This window comes from Pseudophryne corroboree, unplaced genomic scaffold, assembly GCF_028390025.1.
Source record: "Pseudophryne corroboree isolate aPseCor3 unplaced genomic scaffold, aPseCor3.hap2 scaffold_388, whole genome shotgun sequence".
Classification (NCBI taxonomy): domain Eukaryota; kingdom Metazoa; phylum Chordata; class Amphibia; order Anura; family Myobatrachidae; genus Pseudophryne; species Pseudophryne corroboree.
The window spans coordinates 416,138-437,749 of NW_026970033.1; the positions used below are offsets into that span (position 1 = coordinate 416,138).

Genomic DNA, 21,612 nt, shown 5'->3' on the forward strand with positions numbered 1-21,612 from the left:
TTATGGTGTAGGGTACCTGGCCTTCTCTGATGTAATCAGAGTTAGATTTGATTCAGTGATTTTATAAAAACAGCTAGGAAGCTCAATTTGGCAGTGGGTTGCAGAGAAAAAGAAATATGCTGGCAGAAAAATCCAATTGAGTGATTAAACAGCTCTTCATTTTCTGGCTTTATTTTTATGCTAACTAATTTGTTCTCTGAAAAGTGTCCACAAAGCCAAGTATCTGATTAACATATTTGTAGGGATGGTTTTTCACCTATTACTAAATTAAACTTGCTTCATTGGAAAGGCAGCAAGATGCATCCTCATTTCAATATCTACTGAAATAATACAGGTTGACACCAGGAAACATTAACGCCACTGCATCCTTGCTGCTTTCTCATGTGGAAGTCTGTTTAATGTGAAAACAAGGTGATATCTAATTAGCACACAGGTAAGGAATTAAGAAAATCTTTATTTAAGGGTGAAGATGTTTCTCACAAAATCGTTGCCCCAATGCATCATTGAAATTCAAGCTGGAAAGATGATTTTAATATATCACTTGTACATTTTGTATTGCTCTTATGGTGACAATGTAGTTTGTTTTTGTCAATTACCATTTTAATAATAGGGTAAAGAAAATTAAGTGGATTTTTGAAAGAAAACAATACTGTCAATATACTATTAAAACAAATTAAAATGGTAAAAGTTATTGTACTTTAAGTAAAAATAAAAGCTAAAATATCAATCCCAGTTTTGGATTACTTTAATGAACAAAAAAAAAAAATCATATAGCAAAGGATAGTTTCAATCTGCCTACCTCTGGGTTATGGGCCCAGCATGCTTCCATTGCAGTACTCTGCTGCACATGTAAGTGCAAGAGATCCTGAAGCACTCACTCATCATGCGAAAGTACCAATGTGTTTCTTCATTGGTTGCTGGAAGAAACATCTTACAAAAACTCTCCAGATTATTGACTTTTTAAAGTTTTTCTAGGAAACGTTCTAGATGAATGCTTATTAGTCTTTGTCAGTATGTGCTTTTTGCAAAGTGTCTCTGTGGCGCAATCGGTTAGTGTGTTCAGCTATTTATCAAAAGGTTGGTGGTTCAATCCCACCCAGGGACGTAATTGACCTTGTGATCAGATTTTGGTGATATTTAAGTAGACAAGTCAAAATTGCAAACCCCCTCTTATGGTATAGGGTACCTGGCCTTCTCTGATGTAATCAGAGTTAGATTTTATTAAGTGATTTTATAAAAAAACAGCTAGGAAGCACAATTTAGCAGTGGGTTGCAGATAAAAAGAAAAATGCTGGCAGAAAAATCCAATTGAGTGATTAAACAGCTCTTCATTTTCTGGCTTTATTTTTATGATTACAAATTTGTTCTCTGAAAAGTGTCCACAAAGCCAAGTATCTGATTAACATCTTTGTAGGGATGGTTTTTCACCTATTACTAAATTAAACTTGTTTCATTGGAAAGGCAGCAAGATGCATCCTCATTTCAATATCTACGGAAATAATACAGGTTGACACCAGGAAACATTAACGCCACTGCATATTTGCTGTTTTCTCATGTGGAAGTCTGTTTAATGTGAAAACAAGGTGATATCTAATTAGCACACAGGTAAGGAATTAAGAAAATCTTTATTTAAGGGTGAAGATGTTTCTCACAAAATCGTTGCCCCAATGCATCATTGAAATTCAAGCTGGAAAGATGATTTTAATATATCACTTGTACATTTTGTATTGCTCTTCTGGTGACAATGTAGTTTGTTTTTGTCAATTACCATTTTAATAATCGGGTAAAGAAAATTAATTGGATTTTTGAAAGAAAACAATACTGTCAATATACTATTAAAACAAATTAAAATTGTAAAAGTTATTGTACTTTAAGTAAAAATAAAAGAGCAAAAATATCAATCCCAGTTTTGGATTACTTTAATTAACAAAAAAAAATGCATATAGCAGAGGATAGTTTCAATCTGCCTACCTCTGGGTTATGGACCCAGCAAGCTTCCATTACAGTACTCTGCTGCACATGTAAGTGCAAAAGATCCTGAAGCACTCACTCATCATGGGAAAGTACCAATGTGTTTCTTCATTGGTTGATGGAAGAAACATCTTACAAAAACTCTCCACATTATTGACTTTTTAAAATGTTTCTAGGAATCGTTCTAGATGAATGCTTATTAGCCTTTGTCAGTATGTACTTTTGCAAAGTGTCGCTGTGGCGCAATAAGTTAGTGTGTAAGGCTATTAACCAAAAGGTTGGTGGTTCAATCCCACCCAGGGACTTAATTGACCTTGTTATCAGATTTTGGTGATCTTTAAGTAGACAAGTCAAAATGTCAAACCCCCTGTTATGGTGTAGGGTACCTGGCCTTCTCTGATGTAATCAGAGTTAGATTTGATTCAGTGATTTTATAAAAACAGCTAGGAAGCACAATTTAGCAGTGGGTTGCAGAGAAAAAGAAATATGCTGGCAGAAAAATCCAATTGAGTGATTAAACAGCTCTTCATTTTCTGGCTTTATTTTTATGCTAACAAATTTGTGCTCTGAAAAGTGTCCACAAAGCCAAGTATCTGATTAACACCTTTGTAGGGATGGTTTTTCACCTATTATTAAATTAAACTTGCTTCATTGGAAAGGCAGCAAGTGATGTCATCCAAGCAGTGGGTCAAAGTTGGCTTCAAACCTCGTCTGCTTATGAAAAGAGAAAAGGGGTATGCAGGGCATGGTGGCCTTTTGCGGTGCTTGGATGACCCCTAGTTCGCATTAAATAATGCAGTCGAGTTTCCCACATTTGGGGAAATCACAGGGGTGAGCATACCCAGAATGCAATGAATGAACCGCACCCTGGGAGAACAGTCTTCATGACCATGGTATCTCCTATGCAAAATAAGTATGATTTGGGATAGGGCTGGGGAGGGCCGCTGCTCAGGCACATCTCTGTCAAGTAAAGGAGATTCAACTGAGGCAGCACAAGGGAACTCTCATCTGGGGACAACAACTGCAGGGAGAACACATATTTTCAGATGAACATGGGAGGGCAGAAGGCTGCCTAATACTGAAGCACCCCCAAACAACAAACCAAATGCAACAACTAGTGCAAGCATTCCTGGGGGAAGGCCTGCAGCAGATGGATTTGCATATGGCGATGTCATCCAAGCAGTGGGTCAAAGTTGGCTTCAACCCTCGTCTGCATATGAAAAGAGAAAAGGGGCGTGCAGGGCATGGCGGCCTTTTGCGGCACTTGGATGACCCCTAGTTCGCATTAAACACCTCCACCCTCCGTCGGTGTGGGGCTCATGTTGGCTATGCCCCAGCCCCTGAAGCATTCACGCTGATTTCTTGCAGCAGCTGGGCACTGTAACAGCACAAGAGCTGCTCTATAAGGCAAGTAAAAGGGTGTGGGCCCTGCAGCACTACCTGTAGTTTGCATTGTGCATTGGAAGGCACAAAGTAAGCAGACGGGAGGAGAAGTCAGGATAGTGCACAAGGGTATAGACGGGAGGGGCTCAAGAAAAAAGAAGTGGAAACAGACAGCAAACTAGGCTTCCAATGCACAATGCAAACTACAGGTAGTGCTGCAGGGCCCACACCCTTTTACTTGCCTTACAGAGCAGCTCTGGAGCTGTTTAATCACTCAATTGGATTTTTCTGCCAGCATAATTTTTCTCTTACGTCCTAGAGGATGCTGGGGACTCCGTAAGGATAGACGGGCTCCGCAGGAGACATGGGCACTTTAAGAAAGACTTTAGATCTGGGTGTGCACTGGCTCCTCCCTCTATGCCCCTCCTCCAGACCTCAGTTTACTACTGTGCCCAGAGGAGACTGGGTGCTTTTCAGGGAGCTCTCCTGAGTTTCCTGACAGAAAGTATATTTGTTAGATTTTTTTATTTTCAGGGAGCCTGCTGGCAACAGACTCCCTGCATCGAGGGGCGGAGGGGAGAGATGCACACCTACTTCTGTGAGTTGATAGGCTCTGCTTCTTAGGCTACTGTACAGCATTAGCTCCAGAGGGATCGGTACGCAGGTCTCACCCTCGCCGTCCGTCCCAGAGCCGCGCCGCCGTCCCCCTCGCAGAGCCGGAAGATAGAAGCCGGGTGAGTATGAGAAGAAAAGAAGACTTCAGAGGCGGCGGAAGACTTCATGATCTTCACTGAGGTAACGCACAGCAGTAAAGCTGTGCTCCATTGCTCCAATACACCTCACACACGGCAGTCAGTGTAAGGGTGAAGGGCGCAGGGGGGACGCCCTGGGCAGCAATATAGACCTCTCTTTGGCAAAATAAATATATATGCAGCTAGGCACTGTATATATATATAAGAGCCCCCGCCATTTTTTTACTATATTTCAGCGGGACAGAAGCCCGTCGCTGAGGGGGTGGGGCTTCTCCCTCAGCACTCACCAGCACCATTTTCTCCACAGCACCGCTGAGGGGAAGCTCCACGGACTCTCCCCTGCTTATACCACGGTAGAAAGAGGGTCTTAAAGAAGAGGGGGGCACATAATTAGGCGCATATATATATGGAAATACAGCGCTACTGGGTAAACATAAAATTATTGTGTTTTTTTCCTGGGTCATATAGCGCTGGGGTGTGTGCTGGCATACTCTCTCTCTCTGTCTCTCCAAAGGGCCTTGTTGGGGAACTGTCCTCAGATAAGAGGATTCCCTGAGTGTATGGTGTGTCGGTACACGTGTGTCGACATGTCTGAGGTAGAAGGCTCTCCTAGAGAGGAGCAGGAGCAAATTAATGTGGTGTCTCCATCGACAACGCCGACACCTGACTGGATGGATATGTGGAATGTTTTAAGTGCTAATGTAAACTTATTACACAAGAGATTAGACAAAGCTGAAGCTAGGGAACAGTCAGGGAGTCAACCCATGCCTGTCCCTATGTCGCAGGGACCTTCGGGGTCTCAAAAGCGCCCACTATCCCAAATAGTTGACACAGATACCGACACAGATTCTGACTCCAGTGTCGACTACGATGATGCAAAGTTACAGCCAAAATTGGCTAAATGTATTCGATATATGATTATTGCAATAAAAGATGTTTTGCACATCACAGAGTCCCCTGTCCCTGACACGAGGGTACACATGTATAAGGGAAAGAAACCTGAGATAACCTTTCCCCCCTCACATGAGTTGAACGAATTATGTGAAAAAGCTTGGGAATCTCCAGACAAAAAGCTGCAGATTCCCAAAAGGATTCTTATGGCGTATCCTTTCCCGCCAATGGACAGGATACGGTGGGAATCCTCCCCTAGGGTGGATAAAGCATTGACACGCTTATCCAAAAAGGTAGCGCTGCCATCCCAGGATACGGCTACCATCAGGGACCCTGCTGACCGCAAGCAGGAGGTTACCCTAAAGTCCATTTACACACATTCTGGTACCTTACTCAGACCGGCAATTGCGTCGGCCGGGGTTGTAGCGCGGTGGCAGCATGGACAGATACCTTATCAGCAGAGATTGAGACCCTAGATAAGGATGCTATGTTATTGACCATAGGGCATATAAAAGATGCTGTCCTATATATGAGAGATGCTCAAAGTGACATTAGTCTACTGGGTTCTAGAATAAACGCTATGTCGATTTCTGCTAGACGAGTCCTATGGACCCGGCAATGGACAGGTGATGCCGACTCAAAAAGGCATATGGAGGTTTTACCTTACAGGGGTGAGGAATTGTTTGGGAAAGGTCTCTCGGACCTAGTCTCCACAGCTACAGCTGGTAAATCAAATTTTTTGCCTTATATTCCCTCACAGCCTAAGAAAGCACCACATTATCAAATGCAGTCCTTTCGATCACAGAGAAACAAGAAAGTACGAGGTGCGTCCTTTCTTGCCAGAGGTAAGGGCAGAGGGAAGAAGCTGCACAACACAGCTAGTTCCCAGGAACAGAAGTCCTCCCCGGCCTCCACAAAATCCACCGCATGACGCTGGGGCTCCGCTAAAGGAGTCCGCCCAGTTGAGGGCACGTCTTCGAGTTTTCAGCCACATCTGGGTTCATTCGCAGGTGGATCCCTAGGCAATAGAAATTGTTTCTCAGGGTTACAAGCTGAAATTCGAAGAGGTGCCTCCTCGCCGGTTTTTCAAATCGGCCCTACCATCTTCTCCCCAGGAAAGGGAGATAGTGTTAAATGCAATTCACAAATTGTATCTTCAACATATGCAGATGAGGGTTCCAGCCAACTTTGGCCCACTGCTTGGATGACATCACCGTATGTAAATCCGTCTTCTGCAGACCTTCTCCCAGGAATGCTTGTACTAGTTGTTGCATTTGGTTTGTTGTTTGGGCGTGCTTCAGTATTAGGCAGCCTTCTGCCCTCCCATGTTCATCTGAAAATATGTGTTCTCCCGGCAGTTGTTGTCCCCAGATGAGAGTTCCCTTGTGCTGCCTCAGTTGAATCTCCTTTACTTGACAGAGATGTGCCTGAGCAGCGGCCCTCCCCAGCCCTATCTCAAATCATACTTATTTTGCATAGGAGATACCATGGTCATAAAGATTGTTCTCCCAGGGTGAGGTTCATTCATTGCATTCTGGGTATGCTGACCCCTGTGATTTCCCCAAATGTGGGAAACTCAACTGCATTATTTGTGGTAGTGGGGGACTGTGTTTGTGTTTTCCTCTTGTCAGCTCTGGTAAAAGTCAGATTTCTTTGTCTCAGATCTTCCTCTAGCCTTGTTCTTCTTTCGAGAGTTCCATTGTGCTGCCTCAGTTTGATCTCCTTCACTTGACAGGGGGGTACCCGAGCAGCGACCCTCCCCAGCTCTAGCCCAACTCCTACATACCTGCCAGGTGAGATACTATGATCATGAAGGTGCTTCTCCCAGGGCAAGGCTCACCCATTGCACTCTGGGTGTGCTGCTCCTGCGATTTCCCCAAATGTGGGAAACTTGACTGCATAATTTGTGTTTCCCCTGGTCGGCTCTCGTATAATTCAGATCTCTTTGTCTCAGGTCTCTCTCCAGCCTAGTTTGCTGTCTGTTTCCACTTCTGTTTTCTTGAGCCGCTCCCTTCTATGCCCTTGCGCACTATCCTGACTTCTCCCGTCTGCTTACTTTGTGCCTTCCAACGCACAATGCGAACTACAGGTAGTGCTGCAGGGCCCACACCCTTTTACTTGCCGTACAGAGCAGCTCTGGAGCTGTTACAGTGCCCAGCTGCTGCAAGAAATCAGCTTGAATGCTTCAGGGGCTGGGGCATAGCCAACATGAGCCCCACACCGAAGGAGGGTGGAGGTATTTAATGCGAACTAGGGGTCATCCAAGCACCGCAAAAGGCCGCCATGCCCTGCATAACCCTTTTCTCTTTTCATATGCAGATGAGGGTTCCAGCCAACTTTGGCCCACTGCTTGGATGACATCACCGTATGCAAATCCGTCTTCTGCAGACCTTCTCCCAGGAATGCTTTTACTAGTTGTTACATTTGGTTTGTTGTTTGGGGGTGCTTCAGTATTAGGCAGCCTTCTGCCCTCCCATGTTCATCTGAAAATATGTGTTCTCCCTGCAGTTGTTGTCCCCAGATGAGAGTTCCCTTGTGCTGCCTCAGTTGAATCTCCTTTACTTGACAGAGATGTGCCTGAGCAGCGGCCCTCCCCAGCCCTATCCCAAATCATACTTATTTTGCATAGGAGTTTCCATGGTCATGAAGATTGTTCTCCCAGGGTGAGGTTCATTCATTGCATTCTGGGTATGCTGACCCCTGTGATTTCCCCAAATGTGGGAAACTCGACTGCATTAATTGTGGTAGTGGGGGACTGTGTTTGTGCTTTCCTCTGGTCAGCTCTGGTAAAAGACAGATTTCTTTGTCTCAGATCTTCCTCTAGCCTTGTTCTTTTTTCGAGAGTTTCCTTGTGCTGCCTCAGTTGGATCTCCTTCACTTGACAGGGGGGTGCCCGAGCAGCGACCCTCCCCATCTCTAGCCCAACTCCTACTTACCTGCCAGGTGAGATACTATGATCATGAAGGTGCTTCTCCCAGGGCAAGGCTCACCCATTGCACTCTGGGTGTGCTGCTCCTACGATTTCCCCAAATGTGGGACCCTTGACTGCATAATTTGTGTTTCCTCTAGTCGGCTACTCGTATAATTCAGATCTCTTTGTCTCAGGTCTCTCTCCAGCCTAGTTTGCTGTCTGTTTCCACTTCTCTTTTCTTGAGCCGCTGCCTTCTATGCCCTTGTGCACTCTCCTGACTTCTCCTGTCTGCTTACTTTGTGCCTTCCAACGCACAATGCAAACTACAGGTAGTGCTGCAGGGCCCACACCCTTTTACTTGCCTTTCAGAGCAGCTCTGGAGCTGTTACAGTGCCCAGCTGCTGCAAGAAATCAGCTTGAATGCTTCAGGGGCTGGGGCATAGCCAACATGAGCCCCACACCGACGGAGGGTGGAGGTGTTTAATGCGAACTAAGGGTCATCCAAGCGCCGCAAAAGGCCGCCATGCCCTGCATACCCCTTTTCTCTTTTCATATGCAGATGAGGGTTCCAGCCAACTTTGGCCCACTGCTTGGATGACATCACCGTATGCAAATCCGTCTTCTGCAGACCTTCCCCCAGGAATGCTTGTACTAGTTGTTGCATTTGGTTTGTTGTTTGGGGTGCTTCAGTATTAGGCAGCCTTCTGCTCTCCCATGTTCATCTGAAAATATGTGTTCTCCCTGCAGTTGTTGTCCCCAGATGAGAGTTCCCTTGTGCTGCCTCAGTTGAATCTCCTTTACTTGACAGAGATGTGCCTGAGCAGCGGCCCTCCCCAGCCCTATCCCAAATCATACTTATTTTGCATAGGAGATACCATGGTCATGAAGATTGTTCTCCCAGGGTGAGGTTCATTCATTGCATTCTGGGTATGCTGACCCCTGTGATTTCCCCAAATGTGGGAAACTCGACTGCATTATTTGTGGTAGTGGGGGACTGTGTTTGTGCTTTCCTCTGGTCAGCTCTGGTAAAAGTCAGATTTCTTTGTCTCAGATCTTCCTCTAGCCTTGTTTTTTTTCGAGAGTTTCCTTGTGCTGCCTCAGTTGGATCTCCTTCACTTGACAGGGGGGTATCCGAGCAGCGACCCTCCCCAGCTCAAGCCCAACTCCTACTTACCTGCCAAGTGAGATACTATGATCAGGAAGGTGCTTCTACCAGGGCAAGGCTCACCCATTGCACTCTGGGTGTGCTGCTCCTACGATTTCCCCAAATGTGGGACACTTGACTGCATAATTTGTGTTTCCTCTGGTCGGCTACTCGTATAATTCAGATCTCTTTGTCTCAGGTCTCTCTCCAGCCTAGTTTGCTGTCTGTTTCCACTTCTCTTTTCTTGAGCCCCTGCCTTCTATGCCCTTGTGCACTCTCCTGACTTCTCCTGTCTGCTTACTTTGTGCCTTCCAACGCACAATGCAAACTACAGGTAGTGCTGCAGGGCCAACACCCTTTTACTTGCCTTACAGAGCAGCTCTGGAGCTGTTACAGTGCCCAGCTGCTGCAAGAAATCAGCTTGAATGCTTCAGGGGCTGGGGCATAGCCAACATGAGCAGCAAGATGCAGCACTGGACTATTAGTAATGTACTGTTGTATGCTGAGCACCACAATGCAGCACAAGACAATGAGCAGTGATACTGAGCACTGATGAGGATACTACAGAGAACTGACACTGAGCAGGAGAGACACACTACTAGTATTACTGAGCAGCAATAAGTAACCACTGATACTGGGCACTGATATTGATATTTCCACTGAGAGAACATAGCCACGTCCTCTCCGCTCTCTCTTCAATGCACGAGTAAAAATGGCGGCAACGCGCAGCTCTTTATATGGAATCCGAATCTCGCGAGAATCCGACAGCGGGATGATGACATTTTCCCTTGTTCAGGTTTTCCGAGTCAGGCGGGAACAACCGAGCCTGCCTCGGACCAGTGTAAACCACGTGGAGTTCGTCGGGAATTCGGTTCTCGGAGAACCGAACCCGCTCCTCTATATATACTATATTACTATGTTACTGTAGTATACAGAACACCACAATGCAATGAGCAGTGATAGTGAGCACTGATGAGGATACTAGAACTGACACTGAGCAGCAAGATGCAGCACTGGACTATTAGTAATGTACTGTAGTATGCTGAGCACCACAATGCAGCACAAGACAATGAGCAGTGATACTGAGCACTGATGAGGATACTACTGAGAACTGACACTGAGCAGGAGAGACACACTACTAGTATTACTGAGCAGCAATAAGTAACCACTGATACTGAGCACTGATATTGAGATTTCCACTGAGAGAACATAGCCACGTCCTCTCCGCTCTCTCTTCAATGCACGAGTAAAAATGGCAGCAACGCGCAGCTCTTTATATGTTACAGTGCCCAGCTGCTGCAAGAAATCAGCTTGAATGCTTCAGGGGATGGGGCATGGCCAACATGAGCCCCACACCAAAGGAGGGTGGGGGTGTTTAATGCAAACTAGGGGTCATCCAAGCACTGCAAAAGGCCGCCATGCCCTGCATGCCCCTTTTCTCTATGGAATCCGAATCAGCATGAATGCTTCAGGGGATGGGGCATGGCCAACATGAGCCCCACACCAAAGGAGGGTGGGGGTGTTTAATGCGAACTAGGGGTCATCCAAGCACTGCAAAAGGCCGCCATGCCCTGCATGCCCCTTTTCTCTTTTTATATGCAGATGAGGGTTCCAGCCAACTTTGGCCCACTGCTTGGATGACATCACCGTATGCAAATCCTTCTGCTGCAGACCTTCCCCCAGGAATGCTTGTACTAGTTGTTGGATATGGTTTGATATTTGATGGTGCTTCAGTATTAGGCAGCCTTCCGCCCTCCCATGTTCATCTGAAAAGATGTGGTCTCCCTGCAGTTGTTGTCCCCAGACGAGAGTTCCCTTGTGCTTCCTCAGTTGAATCTCCTTAACTTGACGGGGGAGGGGCTGCCCGAGCTGCCACCCTCCCCAGCCCTATCCCAACTCATACTTATTTTACATATTAGATCTCTTGATCATGAAGATTGTTCTCACAGGGTGAGGTTCATCCATTATATTTTAAAATAGGAAGGTACAAATTACATATTTGAATTGCATCTATGTGCTGGATTCAAATGTCCCCCCCCCCTTCCTTTCTCAATTGTGCCCGTCAGCAGCTATTCTAAGGTTGCTGCCAATGGGTGTGACACATTCATTTCTTCTGTGGGGTACACTGGACTCCACAAGGATTCACATTGGGGTGTAGAGTAGGATCTTGATCTGAGGCACCAACCGGCTCAAAGCTTTTGACTGTTCCCAAGAAGCTCAGTGCATTCTCCTCTATAACCCCGCTTCCATGAACAGGGAGCTCAGTTTGTAGTTGGTGCCTTCAGTAGCAGGCCAATTAACAGGGGCCTGCCTCAGGCAGCCTATTCTTAGCTATTAATTTTGACAAGAAAAGAAGAACTTGTTTTATGAGAATCTACAAGGGCTGCAGCAGGCTAGGTCTAATAGACATCTTTACTGCAGCTTCATCACTCCCAGCGGCGCTGTATACTCCCGTGCCCTGGTTGCTGGGTCACTGCAGCGGAGGCTCCGGTTTCATCCTAAGGTCAGTCACACACACACCACCCTTCCGGATCACGAGGCCGCTGATGAAGGGGAGCGAGGCCGTAGGGGGTGGGCCGTGTGCGCACTGCGGTGGACACTGATTACTGGGCAGCCGCTCCACTAGCCACCAGGTACAGTTAAGGAGCACAGGTCTGGGGGTTTTTCTCCTATATTAACCCAATTTTGTACTGCCCGCAGCGCATTGTGATAGGTAATAGGGCCTGATTCAGGTTGGATTGCAATCACAATAAGCGATCCAACTGCAAAAATTGCTAAGAGCATACGCATGTGCCTGCATTTTCTGCGGCACCCCGCAGAGAATGTGATCGCCTCTGCCTGTCAATCGGGGCGGGGAAGGGGGGGAGAGGTGGGTCAGCAACACTCCATTTCCAAGTCAGGGATGGAGCGGTGCGGGGGCAAGGCTTCAAAATGGGGTCTGCAACGGAGGAGACACAGGGGGCGTGGTCACAGCGGCTGTATGACATCACATTCAGCCGCTGTGATCACAAAAATGGTGGCGGCTTCCTGCGCGCACATACAGTCTGCACCAGCAGGAGCCTACACCATTTTTTATGATCACGCTGAACTGCAGTGCGACTGCAATTACAGCATGGTCAAGAAGGGAGGCGTCATGCTGGGTGGCCATGCCCTGTCACTGTGCAGGAGCCAGCACCGCTCACACACTAGTCCCCGGGTGCAGCCCCCAACCCCCGGGACACCCGGAGCAACAAAATGTAGATTCAGGCCACCAGGCCACGCCCCTACCCATGAAACCATGCCTCCTTTTTACCATTGCGCTGCTTATCTGCGCGCACTGCATTACAATCTCCCTCGCCACCTCTCTGGGTGTCACCAGTGATAGTGACACCTCTGCCATGCTTGTAGCAGCTGGTCCTAAGATCTACGCCTCACACCCTGAGTGTTTGCCCTTGTGACTTGTTGATCATCATAGCGAAGCAGATGCTTACAGAAAACTGCAGGGGCTTAGATTGAAAATAAAAAAAATGATGGGTATAAGGTAGAGAGGAGCGGGTTCGGTTCTCCGAGAACCGAATTCCCCACGAACTCCACGTGGTTTACACTGGTCCGAGGCAGGCTCGGTTGTTCCCGCCTGACTCGGAAAACCTGAACAAGGGAAAATGTCATCATCCCGCTGTCGGATTCTTGCGAGATTCGGATTCCATAGAGAAAAGGGGCATGCAGGGCATGGCGGCCTTTTGCAGTGCTTGGATGACCCCTTGTTCGCATTAAACACCCCCACCCTCCTTTGGTGTGGGGCTCATGTTGGCCATGCCCCATCCCCTGAAGCATTCAAGCTGATTTCTTGCAGCAGCTGGGCACTGTAACAGCTCCAGAGCTGCTCTGTAAGGCAAGTAAAAGGGTGTGGGCCCTGCAGCACCACCTGTAGTTCGCATTGTGCGTTGGAAGGCACAAAGTAAGCAGACGGGAGGAGAAGTCAGGATAGTACACAAGGGCATCCTTTTCTCTTAGTCCGTAGAGGATGCTGGGGTCACATTAAGAACCATGGGGTATAGACGGGATCCGCAAGAGACATGGGCACTTTAAGACTTTCAAAGGGTGTGAACTGGCTCCTCCCTCTATGCCCCTCCTCCAGACTCCAGTTATAGGAACTGTGCCCAGGGAGACGGACATTTCGAGGAAAGGATTTATAGTTAAACTAAGGTGAGCATCTTACCAGCTCACACCTTAAGCATGCCGCAGAACGTGGCATTCAACAGAACACAAGCCAACGGCATGAACAATTGCAGCAAAAAGCTGACCAGAACCGTAACACAACATGTGTATAACCACAAGTAATAACTGCAGACACAGTATGGACTGGGACGGGTGCCCAGCATCCTCTACGTACTAAGAGAAAAGGATTTACCGGTAGGTATTAAAATCCTATTTTCTCATACGACCTAGAGGATGCTGGGGTCACATTAAGAACCATGGGGTTATACCAAAGCTCTTGAACGGGTGGGAGAGTGCGTACGACTCTGCAGCACCGAATGACCCAACTTGAGGTTATCATCAGCCAAGGTATCAAACTTGTAAAACTTAGCAAAAGTGTTTACTAAATAGCTGCTCGGCAAAGTTGCAATGCCGAGACTCCCCGACCAGCTGCCCAGGATGAACCCACCTTTCTAGTAGAATGGGTCTTCACCTAATTCAGTAACGGCAATCCTGCCGTGGAATGAGCATGCTGAATCTTACCACAGATCCAGCGCATAATGGTCTGCATGGAAGCAGGACACCCAATCATGTTGGGAGCATACAGGACAAACAGAGCCTCTGTTTTCCTAATCTGAACCGTTCTGGTGACATAAATTTTCAAAGTTCTGACCACAGCCAGAGACTTTGACTCAACGAAGGTGTCAGTGGCCAAAGGCACCATGTGGAAAGATGAACCACCTTCGGCAGAAATTGTTGACGTGTCCTCAATTCTGCTCTATCTTCATGAAAGATCAAATAAAGGCTCTTGTGATACTGCATGGTTTGTACTGTTTTCCATGTGCTCCCAGATCTTTCAAGCAAGTAGCATGGTCAAGAAAGTTCTGTTTGAAAAGAAACAAACATTTACTGTCATTGTTATGCAAATAAACTTACATTAAAGCTAACAAGAAAGCACACTCGTTCTGTCTTTAAACTGATAAAAGAAACCCCAATAATATGGGGCATGCAAAAATTGAGATAAAACTCAGTTTTGCTCCTCTCCACGGAAATCTTTAATAAAAGGCGAAATATTTGTTAGTTCTGAAGAGAAACCAGAGCATGACCAAGATTCCACCTGTCGCCTGAGTGCCATGCCAGCAGTTCTCATTCAGCTCAAAGTGAGCACCCAATTTGAATGAAAGAAAGCAGATTTCTCACCAGGCTTCCCCTTGCTATAAACATGGTTTGTACTCTTTTCCATGTGCTCCCAGATCTTTCAAACAATTAGTGTGGTCAAGAAAGTTCTGTTTGAAAAGAAACAAACATTTACTGTAATTTCTATGCAAATGATCTTACATTAAAGCACACTCGTTCTATCTTTAAACCAATAAAATAAAACCCCAATAAGATGGGGCATGCAAAAATTGAGATAAAACTCAGTTTTGCTCCTCTCCACGGAAATCTTTAGTAAAAGGCGAAAGATTTGTTCGTTCTGAAGAGAAACCACAGCATGACCAAGATTCTACCTGTCGCCTGAGTGCCATGCCAGCAGTCCTCATTCAGCTCAAAGTGAGCACCCAATTTGAAAGAAAGAAAGCAGATTTCTCACCAGGCTTCCCCTTGCTATAAACATGGTTTGTACTCTTTTCCATGTGCTCCCAGATCTTTCAAGCAATTAGTATAGTCAAGAAAGTTCTGTTTGAAAAGAAACAAACATTTACTGTAATTTCTACGCAAATGAGCTTACATTAAAGCACACTCGTTCTATCTTTAAACTGATAAAAGAAACCCCAATAAGACGGGGCATGCAAAAATTGAGATAAAACTCAGTTTTGCTCCTCTCCACGGAAATCTTTAGTAAAAGGCGAAAGATTTGTTCGTTCTGAAGAGAAACCAGAGCATGACCAAGATTCCACCTGTCGCCTGAGTGCCATGCCAGCAGTCCTCATTCAGCTCAAAGTGAGCACCCAATTTGAAAGAAAGAAAGCAGATTTCTCACCAGGCTTCCCCTTGCTATAAGCATGGTTTGTACTCTTTTCCATGTGCTCCCAGATCTTTCAAGCAATTAGTATGGTCAAGAAAGTTCTGCTTGAAAAGAAACAGACATTTATTGTCATTGTTATGCAAATATACTTACATTAAAGCTAACAAGAAAGCACACTCGTTCTGTCTTTAATCCGATAAAAGAAACCCCAATAATATGGGACATGCAAAAATTGAGATAAAACTCAGTTTTGCTCCTCTCCACGGAAATCTTTAGTAAAAGGCGAAAGATTTGTTCGTTCTGAAGAGAAACCAGAGCATGACCAAGATTCCACCTGTCGCCTGAGTGCCGTGCCAGCAGTCCTCATTCAGATCAAAGTGAGCGCCCAATTTGAAAGAAAGCAGATTTCTCACCTGTCTTCTCCTTGCTATAAGCATGGTTTGTACTGTATTCCATGTGCTCCCAGATCTTTCAAGCAAGTAGCATGGTCAAGAAAGTTCTGTTTGAAAAGAAACAAACATTTACTGTCATTTCTATGCAAATGAGCTTACATTAAAGCACACTCATTCTATCTTTAAACCGATAAAAGAAACCCCAAAAAGATGGGGCATGCAAAAATTGAGATAAAACTCGGTTTTGCTCCTCTCCACGGAAATCTTTAGTAAAAGGCGAAAGATTTGTTCGTTCTGAAGAGAAACCAGAGCATGACCAAGATTTTTATCTGAAAATATGTGCTCTCCCTGCAGTTGTTGTCCCCAGATGAGAGTTCCCTTGTGCTGCCTCAGTTGAATCTCCTTTACTTGACAGGGGGATGCTCGAGCAGCGACCCTCCCCAGCTCTAGCCCAACTCCTACTTACCTGCCAGGTGAGATACTATGATCATGAAGGTGCTTCTCCCAGGGCAAGGCTCACCCATTGCACTCTGGGTGTGCTGCTTCTGCGATTTCCCCAAATGTGGGAAACTTGACTGCATAATTTGTGTTTCCCCTGGTCGGCTCTCGTATAATTCAGATCTCTTTGTCTCAGGTCTCTCTCCAGCCTAGTTTGCTGTCTGTTTCTACTTCTCTTTTCTTGAGCCGCTCCCTTCTATGCCCTTGCGCACTATCCTGACTTCTCCCGTCTGCTTACTTTGTGCCTTCCAACGCACAATGCAAACTACAGGTAGTGCTGCAGGACCCACACCCTTTTACTTGCCTTACAGAGCGTCTCTGGAGCAGTTACAGTGCCCAGCTGCTGCAAGAAATCAGCTTGAATGCTTCAGGGGCTGGGGAATAGCCAACATGAGCCCCACACCGAAGGAGGGTGGAGGTGTGTAATGCGAACTAGGGGTCATCCAAGCGCCGCAAAAGGCCGCCATGCCCTGCACGCCCCTTGTCTCTTTTCATATGCAGACGAGGGTTGAAGCCAACTTTGACCCACTGTTTGGATGACATCACCATATGCAAATCCATCTGCTGCAGGCCTTCCCCCAGGAATGCTTGCACTAGTTGTTGCATTTGGTTTGTTGTTTGGGGGTGCTTCAGTATTAGGCAGCCTTCTGCCCTCCCATGTTCATCTGAAAATATATGTTCTCCCTGCAGTTGTTGTCCCCAGATGAGAGTTCCCTTGTGCTGCCTCAGTTGAATCTCCTTTACTTGACAGAGATGTGCCTGAGCAGCGGCCCTCCCCAGCCCTATCCCAAATCATACTTATTTTGCATAGGCGATACCATGGTCATGAAGATTGTTCTCCCAGGGTGAGGTTCATTCATTGCATTCTGGGTATGCTGACCCCTGTGATTTCCCCAAATGTGGGAAACTCGACTGCATTATTTGTGGTAGTGGGGGACTGTGTTTGTGCTTTCCTCTGGTCAGCTCTGGTAAAAATCAGATTTCTTTATCTCAGATCTTCCTCTAGCCTTGTTCTTCTTTCGAGAGTTCCCTTGTGCTGCCTCAGTTGGATCTCTTTCACTTGACAGGGGGGTGCCCGAGCAGCGACCCTCCCCAGCTCTAGCCCAACTCCTACTTACCTGCCAGGTGAGATACTATGATCATGAAGGTGCTTCTCCCAGGGCAAGGCTCACCCATTGCACTCTGGTTGTGCTGCCCCTGTGATTTCCCCAAATGTGGGAAACTTGACTGCATAATTTGTGTTTCCCTTGGTCGGCTCTCGTATAATTCAGATCTCTTTGTCTCAGGTCTATCTCCAGCCTAGTTTGCTGTCTGTTTCCACTTCTCTTTTCTTGAGCCGCTCCCTTCTATGCCCTTGCGCACTATCCTGACTTCTCCCGTCTGCTTACTTCGTGCCTTCCAACGCACAATGCAATCTACAGGTAGTGCTGCAGGGCCCACACCCTTTTACTTGCCTTACAGAGCAGCTCTGGAGCAGTTACAGTGCCCAGCTGCTGCAAGAAATCAGCTTGAATGCTTCAGGGGCTGGGGCATAGCCAACATGAGCCCCACACCGAAGGAGGGTGGAGGTGTGTAATGCTAACTAGGGGTCATCCAAGCGCCGCAAAAGGCCGCCATGCCCTGCACGCCCCTTTTCTCTTTTCATATGCAGACGAGGGTTGAAGCCAACTTTGACCCACTGCTTGGATGGCATCACCATATGCAAATCCATCTGCTGCAGGCCTTCCCCCAGGAATGCTTGCACTAGTTGTAGCATTTGGTTTGTTGTTTGGGGGTGCTTCAGTATTAGGCAGCCTTCTGCCCTCCCATGTTCATCTGAAAATATGTGTTCTCCCTGCAGTTGTTGTCCCCAGATGAGAGTTCCCTTGTGCTGCCTCAGTTGAATCTCCTTTACTTGACAGAGATGTGCCTGAGCAGCGGCCCTCCCCAGCCCTATCCCAAATCATACTTATTTTGCATAGGAGAGACCATGGTCTTGAAGATTGTTCTCCCAGGGTGAGGTTCATTCATTGCATTCTGGGTATGCTGACCCCTGTGATTTCCCCAAATGTGGGAAACTCAACTGCATTATTTGTGGTAGTGGGGGACTGTGTTTGTGCTTACCTCTGGTCAGCTCTGGTAAAAGTCAGATTTCTTTGTTTCAGTTCTTCCTCTAGCCTTGTTCTTCTTTCGAGAGTTCCCTTGTGCTGCCTCAGTTGGATCTCCTTCACTTGACAGGGGGGTGCCCGAGCAGCGACCCTCCCCAGCTCTAGCCCAACTTCTACTTACCTGCCAGGTGAGATACTATAATCATGAAGGTGCTTCTCCCAGGGCAAGGCTCACCCATTGCACTCTGGATTTGCTGCCCCTGCGATTTCCCCAAATGTGGGAAACTTGACTGCATAATTTGTGTTTCCCCTGGTCGGCTCTCGTATAATTCAGATCTCTTTGTCTCAGGTCTCTCTCCAGCCTAGTTTGCTGTCTGTTTCCACTTCTCTTTTCTTAAGCCGCTCCATTCTATGGCCTTGCGCACTATCCTTACTTCTCCCGTCTGCTTACTTTGTGCCTTCCAATGCACAATGCAAACTACAGGTAGTGCTGCAGGGCCCACACCCTTTTACTTGCTTTACAGAGCAGCTCTGGAGCTGTTACAGTGCCCAGCTGCTGCAAGAAATCAGCTTGAATGCTTCAGGGGCTGGGGCATAGCCAACATGAGCCCCACACCGAAGGAGGGTGGAGGTGTTTAATGCGAACTAGGGGTCATCCAAGCGCCGCAAAAGGCAGCCATGCCCTGCACACCCCTTTTTTATTTTCATATGCAGACGAGGGTTGAATCCAACTTTGACCCACTGCTTGGATGACATCACCATATGCAAATCCGTCTGCTGCAGGCCTTCCCCCAGGAATGCTTGCACTAGTAGTTGCATTTGGTTTGTTGTTTGGGGGTGCTTCAGTATTAGGCAGCCTTCTGCCCTCCCATGTTCATCTGAAAATATGTGTTCTCCCTGCAGTTGTTGTCCCCAGATGAGAGTTCCCTTGTGCTGCCTCAGTTGAATCTCCTTTACTTGACAGAGATGTGCCTGAGCAGCGGCCCTCCCCAGCCCTATCCCAAATCATACTTATTTTGCATAGGAGATACCATGGTCATGAAGATTGTTCTCCCAGGGTGAGGTTCATTCATTGCACTCTGGGTATGCTGACCCCTGTGATTTCCCCAAATGTGGGAAACTCGACTGCATTATTTGTGGTAGTGGGGGACTGTGTTTGTGCTTTCCTCTGGTCAGCTCTGGTAAAAGTCAGATTTCTTTGTCTCAGATCTTCCTCTAGCCTTGTTCTTCTTTCGAGAGTTCCCTTGTGCTGCCTCAGTTGGATCTCCTTCACTTGACAGGGGGTGCCCGAGCAGCAATCCTCCACAGCTCTAGCCCAACTCCTACTTACCTGCCAGGTGAGATACTATGATCTTCACTGTTAGGGCAATCAGGATGTGGAATTCCCTGCCAGGGAAGGTGGTAATGGCGGACTCTGTAATTGGATTTAAAAAAGGAATGGATACATTTCTGAATGAAAAAGCTATCCAAGGTTATAATACTTAAAATATCAACATGGTTAATCCGGGGGTAACATGAGTTATAGTAGCTAACTAGTCATAAAACATTATTCAGCAAGTATGTAGAATCATCACAACTTAAAACAGGTTGAACACGATGGGCAATTTGCCTCTATTCAACCTCAAAAACTATGTTACCATATGTTACTATATTACTATGTTACTGTAGTATACAGAACACCACAATGTAATGAGCAGTGATAGTGAGCACTGATGAGGATACTAGAACTGACACTGAGCAGCAAGATGCAGCACTGGACTATTAGTAATGTACTGTAGTATGCTGAGCACCACAATGCAGCACAAGACAATGAGCAGTGATACTGAGCACTGATGAGGATACTACTGAGAACTGACACTGAGCAGGAGAGACACACTACTAGTATTACTGAGCAGCAATAAGTAACCACTGATACTGAGCACTGATATTGAGATTTCCACTGAGAGAACATAGCCACGTCCTCTCCGCTCTCTCTTCAATGCACGAGTAAAAATGGCGGCAACGCGCAGCTCTTTATATGGAATCCGAATCTCGCGAGAATCCGACAGCGGGATGATGACATTTTCCCTTGTTCAGGTTTTCCGAGTCAGGCGGGAACAACCGAGCCTGCCTCGGACCAGTGTAAACCACGTGGAGTTCGTCGGGAATTCGGTTCTCGGAGAACCGAACCCGCTCCTCTATATATACTATATTACTATGTTACTGTAGTATACAGAACACCACAATGCAATGAGCAGTGATAGTGAGCACTGATGAGGATACTAGAACTGACACTGAGCAGCAAGATGCAGCACTGGACTATTAGTAATGTACTGTAGTATGCTGAGCACCACAATGCAGCACAAGACAATGAGCAGTGATACTGAGCACTGATGAGGATACTACTGAGAACTGACACTGAGCAGGAGAGACACACTACTAGTATTACTGAGCAGCAATAAGTAACCACTGATACTGAGCACTGATATTGAGATTTCCACTGAGAGAACATAGCCACGTCCTCTCCGCTCTCTCTTCAATGCACGAGTAAAAATGGCAGCAACGCGCAGCTCTTTATATGGAATCCGAATCTCACGAGAATCTGACAGCGGGATGATGACATTTTCCCTTGTTCAGGTTTTCCGAGTCAGGCAGGAACAACCGAGCCTGCCTCGGACCAATGTAAACCACGTGGAGTTCGTGGGGAATTCGGTTCTCGGAGAACCGAACCCGCTCCTCTCTACCTTATACCCATCAATTGTTTTTATTTTCAATCTAAGCCCCTGCAGTTTTCTGTAAGCATCTGCTTCGCTATGATGATCAACAAGTCACAAGGGCAAACACTCAGGGCTTGAGGCGTAGATCTTAGGACCAGCTGCTACAAGCATGGCAGAGGTGTCACTATCACTGGTGACACCCAGAGAGGTGGCGAGGGAGATTGTAATGCAGTGCGCGCAGATAAACAGCGCAATGGTAAAAAGGAGGCATGGTTTCATAGGTAGGGGCGTGGCCTGGTGGCCTGAATCTACATTTTGTTGCTCCGGGTGTCCCGGGGGTTGGGGGCTGCACCCGGGGACTAGTGTGTGAGCGGTGCTGGCTCCTGCACAGTGACAGGGCATGGCCACCCAGCATGACGCCTCCCTTCTTGACCATGCTGTAATTGCAGTCGCACTGCAGTTCAGCGTGATCATAAAAAATGGTGTAGGCTCCTGCTGGTGCAGACTGTAGAGAAAAGCTGCTGTGACCACGCCCCCTGTGTCTCCTCCGTTGCAGACCCCATTTTGAAGCCTTGCCCCCGGACTAAGAGAAAAGAATGCCCTTGCGCACTATCCTGACTTCTCCTCCCGTCTGCTTAATTTGTGCCTTCCAACGCACAATGCGAACAACAGGTGGTGCTGCAGGGCCCACACCCTTTTACTTGCCTTACAGAACAGCTCTGGAGCTGTTACAGTGCCCAGCTGC

General features: G+C 46.9%; 17 non-coding genes and 1 pseudogene across 17 annotated transcripts; 12 read left to right on the plus strand and 6 right to left on the minus strand.

The window, feature by feature from the left end:
* Positions 1-2,709: 2,709 nt before the first annotated feature.
* On the minus strand, positions 2,710-2,888 carry LOC135022671 (U1 spliceosomal RNA; annotated as a pseudogene).
* Positions 2,889-6,459: 3,571 nt separating this feature from the next.
* On the plus strand, positions 6,460-6,623 carry LOC135022734 (U1 spliceosomal RNA). Its single transcript, XR_010219807.1, has one exon. It is a non-coding gene; the product is annotated as a U1 spliceosomal RNA (small nuclear RNA).
* A 152-nt stretch (positions 6,624-6,775) lies between these two features.
* On the plus strand, positions 6,776-6,938 carry LOC135022570 (U1 spliceosomal RNA). Its single transcript, XR_010219683.1, has one exon. It is a non-coding gene; the product is annotated as a U1 spliceosomal RNA (small nuclear RNA).
* Positions 6,939-7,609: 671 nt separating this feature from the next.
* Positions 7,610-7,773, plus strand: LOC135022444 (U1 spliceosomal RNA). Its single transcript, XR_010219557.1, has one exon. It is a non-coding gene; the product is annotated as a U1 spliceosomal RNA (small nuclear RNA).
* Positions 7,774-7,925: 152 nt separating this feature from the next.
* On the plus strand, positions 7,926-8,089 carry LOC135022636 (U1 spliceosomal RNA). The gene has a single exon (XR_010219727.1). It is a non-coding gene; the product is annotated as a U1 spliceosomal RNA (small nuclear RNA).
* Positions 8,090-8,759: 670 nt separating this feature from the next.
* Positions 8,760-8,923, plus strand: LOC135022516 (U1 spliceosomal RNA). The gene has a single exon (XR_010219629.1). It is a non-coding gene; the product is annotated as a U1 spliceosomal RNA (small nuclear RNA).
* A 151-nt stretch (positions 8,924-9,074) lies between these two features.
* Positions 9,075-9,238, plus strand: LOC135022652 (U1 spliceosomal RNA). The gene has a single exon (XR_010219738.1). It is a non-coding gene; the product is annotated as a U1 spliceosomal RNA (small nuclear RNA).
* Positions 9,239-14,215: 4,977 nt separating this feature from the next.
* LOC135022713 (U5 spliceosomal RNA) lies at positions 14,216-14,331 on the minus strand. The gene has a single exon (XR_010219786.1). It is a non-coding gene; the product is annotated as a U5 spliceosomal RNA (small nuclear RNA).
* Positions 14,332-14,606: 275 nt separating this feature from the next.
* LOC135022702 (U5 spliceosomal RNA) lies at positions 14,607-14,722 on the minus strand. Its single transcript, XR_010219775.1, has one exon. It is a non-coding gene; the product is annotated as a U5 spliceosomal RNA (small nuclear RNA).
* A 274-nt stretch (positions 14,723-14,996) lies between these two features.
* On the minus strand, positions 14,997-15,112 carry LOC135022690 (U5 spliceosomal RNA). Its single transcript, XR_010219763.1, has one exon. It is a non-coding gene; the product is annotated as a U5 spliceosomal RNA (small nuclear RNA).
* A 286-nt stretch (positions 15,113-15,398) lies between these two features.
* Positions 15,399-15,514, minus strand: LOC135022695 (U5 spliceosomal RNA). The gene has a single exon (XR_010219768.1). It is a non-coding gene; the product is annotated as a U5 spliceosomal RNA (small nuclear RNA).
* Positions 15,515-15,784: 270 nt separating this feature from the next.
* LOC135022682 (U5 spliceosomal RNA) lies at positions 15,785-15,900 on the minus strand. Its single transcript, XR_010219755.1, has one exon. It is a non-coding gene; the product is annotated as a U5 spliceosomal RNA (small nuclear RNA).
* A 144-nt stretch (positions 15,901-16,044) lies between these two features.
* On the plus strand, positions 16,045-16,207 carry LOC135022558 (U1 spliceosomal RNA). The gene has a single exon (XR_010219671.1). It is a non-coding gene; the product is annotated as a U1 spliceosomal RNA (small nuclear RNA).
* Positions 16,208-16,878: 671 nt separating this feature from the next.
* On the plus strand, positions 16,879-17,042 carry LOC135022421 (U1 spliceosomal RNA). The gene has a single exon (XR_010219535.1). It is a non-coding gene; the product is annotated as a U1 spliceosomal RNA (small nuclear RNA).
* Positions 17,043-17,194: 152 nt separating this feature from the next.
* Positions 17,195-17,357, plus strand: LOC135022623 (U1 spliceosomal RNA). Its single transcript, XR_010219718.1, has one exon. It is a non-coding gene; the product is annotated as a U1 spliceosomal RNA (small nuclear RNA).
* A 671-nt stretch (positions 17,358-18,028) lies between these two features.
* LOC135022429 (U1 spliceosomal RNA) lies at positions 18,029-18,192 on the plus strand. Its single transcript, XR_010219543.1, has one exon. It is a non-coding gene; the product is annotated as a U1 spliceosomal RNA (small nuclear RNA).
* Positions 18,193-18,344: 152 nt separating this feature from the next.
* LOC135022640 (U1 spliceosomal RNA) lies at positions 18,345-18,507 on the plus strand. The gene has a single exon (XR_010219730.1). It is a non-coding gene; the product is annotated as a U1 spliceosomal RNA (small nuclear RNA).
* A 671-nt stretch (positions 18,508-19,178) lies between these two features.
* On the plus strand, positions 19,179-19,342 carry LOC135022719 (U1 spliceosomal RNA). Its single transcript, XR_010219792.1, has one exon. It is a non-coding gene; the product is annotated as a U1 spliceosomal RNA (small nuclear RNA).
* The last annotated feature ends 2,270 nt before the right edge of the window (positions 19,343-21,612 follow it).